This window comes from Microtus ochrogaster, linkage group LG5, assembly GCF_000317375.1.
Source record: "Microtus ochrogaster isolate Prairie Vole_2 linkage group LG5, MicOch1.0, whole genome shotgun sequence".
NCBI lineage: Eukaryota > Metazoa > Chordata > Mammalia > Rodentia > Cricetidae > Microtus > Microtus ochrogaster.
This window is the reverse complement of record NC_022031.1, coordinates 32,930,206-32,932,444: the sequence shown is the minus strand read 5'-3', so window position 1 is coordinate 32,932,444 and position 2,239 is coordinate 32,930,206. Positions and strand designations below refer to the sequence as shown.

Genomic DNA, 2,239 nt, shown 5'->3' with positions numbered 1-2,239 from the left:
TGATATGCAAGATATTCGTCAGTATTGCTATAGGATAGGGTCATTTCAGGTTCCCTATCCTCAGCTGCTCAAGGAACTAACTGGGGACATCGCGTTGGGCTCCTGGGAGCCACTCTAGGTTCAAGTCTCTTGCCAACCCTAAGGTGGTTCCCTTAACTAAGATTTGTGCTTCCGTGCTCCCCTAGCCAACCTTCCTTTATCCCAATCATCCTGTTTCCCCAAGTTCCCCCCATCCTCCCCTTTTTGTGGACTTTACTTAGGGTTTCTTTTGATGTAAGAAAAAGCAGGACCAAAAGCAGCTTAGAGAGGAGAGAGTGTATGCGGCTTATGCGTTCTGATCATACTCCGTCATAAAGGGAAGTCAGAACAGGAACTCAAGGCAGTTACCTGGAAACAGGAACTGAAGCAGAAGCCAAGGAGGAACGCGGCTCTGGCTCGCCTCTCACGGCTTGCTCTACCTTCTTTGTTAGACACCCCAGGACTACCTACCTCAAATTGACACCACCCACAGTGGGCTGGGTCCTTCCACGTCAATCGTCAATCATTAATCAAGAAAATGCTGGATAGACTTACCAATAAGCTATCTTATGGAGGTTTTTTTCTCTATTAAGATTCCCTCTTCCTAGGTTCGTGTCAAGTTGACAAAGTCCAACCAGGAAAAACATCATTTCTAGTCTGGCATCTTTCTACCTACGCTGGCCAGCAGATCAAAGTAGAGAAACTTCTTAGACTGCACATTGTCTCAGGCCCTTGTGGAGACAGAGGATCCAAAGGGCAGCAAGACTCCTCTTGCGCCCACGAAGCTGCCTTTCCAGAGGAGGCCGCCAGGGGACTCCGCTCTGCGCCGAGGAACTTCAGTGGCGCCCTGGCGGGCTGCGCGGCGCTCTCGGTGCTTGTGAGGGCCGCAGCAGAGCGGCGGCGGCTGCGTCTGGAGTCGCGCGTGCTGGCCAGAAAACCCCTCGCGTGGATCTGCCAAGTGTCGCTGCTCGTGCCGGAGGAGCTCAGTCTTTTTCTCCCGCTCCAGCTGCAGCTACCCGCGCGAAGGAAGACAGTAGGGCCCTCGGCTGAAGGTTAAAACCCCACGGTAAGTAACCCTTCCAAGAGCGGGTAGGCGGCTCAGTCCCGCAGCTTCCCGCTTCGGATTGTGCCCAGGAGGACCGAGGTGCGGGGCACACCTGAGGCGGATCAACCGCGCGGACGCGGGTCCTCAACCCCCGTCCGCGAGCTTCCGGGGTTGGAGTCTGGTTTAGACCGGTGCGGGCTCCTTGGCTTCTCTATGCCTCCGGGTACGCACTTCCCGGGCTGGAACACGAGTCCAATTCCTAACCAGGGATCCTGGGCTTTGATTTAAAACACCCACTCCACCCCCTTTCCGGGTGCAGATCTCACCCCGAACCCTTTCCGAATCCCAGATACGGGTAGAGTGCGCGTTGGCCTGAGGCGGTGGGAAGAGAAACTTTTTACGACATCTGTGCTGTGGGGATGAGGAGCAGCGTGGGGCTGCGTGGGGCTACAGTTCACCGTCTGGGGTTGTCCCCAGGCTACTGATGCCTCGTGAAGGGAGGGTCTTTAAGAACAAATAAATCTTGCTTAACTTTTGGGCCAACAACTGTCAAACATCTGGAATCGCAGCCCCTCCCTTTCCTGCACTAGAGAAGGTGAAAACTAAAACTTTGCTTTGATTTCTCCTCCCCAGCGTGGACCCCCAGAGCTGAGTGGTTAGTGGTCAAGAGTGGCTCCCGCCTCCTGGAGCGTGGCAGAGGCGCTAGACCACTCGGGGTCCCTCCCAACCCCCTTTGAGACCCCTCTGTAAGCCTTCCTCGCAGAGACAGAGCCATTCTCATCTTTCCGGTGAATGGCCTTTTGTTTCTCCGCGGTTCCACTATTGTTGCGCCTCTAACATCTGGTGGAGCTGCAGTGGAGAGGAAAGCCCCTTTGACCGCTCGCGGGCCTTCCTCGCCGGCCTTTGCGCGGACTCGGGGTCAGGAATCCCGCCGCGGAAGAAGGGGGATCGGGACTGGGCTAGGCCGCCCCACCCGGGGTTTGCGGTTAGAGGGCGGAGGGAAAGTTGTTCCTAACTCCGCCTCTGAGGCTGCTTGTGGCCCAGGGCGCATTTCTTAGATCTTATCCCCAACGAATCCCTGACGGGTGTCGGTCGAGAGCGAGAAAGAGAGAGAGAGAGAGAGAGAGAGAGAGAGAGAGAGAGAGAGAGAGAGAGAGAGGGAGAGAGGGAGAGAGG

At 56.0% G+C, this 2,239-nt stretch overlaps 1 protein-coding gene across 1 annotated transcript in view; it reads left to right on the top strand.

Annotated features, from left to right (window-relative positions):
* Window positions 1-812: 812 nt before the first annotated feature.
* Window positions 813-2,239, top strand: part of Mob3b (MOB kinase activator 3B) — a 174,459-nt gene continuing 173,032 nt past the window's right edge. Inside the window, exon 1 of the mRNA XM_005361977.2 lies at window positions 813-1,084. The gene's annotated coding sequence lies outside the window, so the exon portion shown is untranslated. The remainder of the gene's footprint in view (window positions 1,085-2,239) is intronic.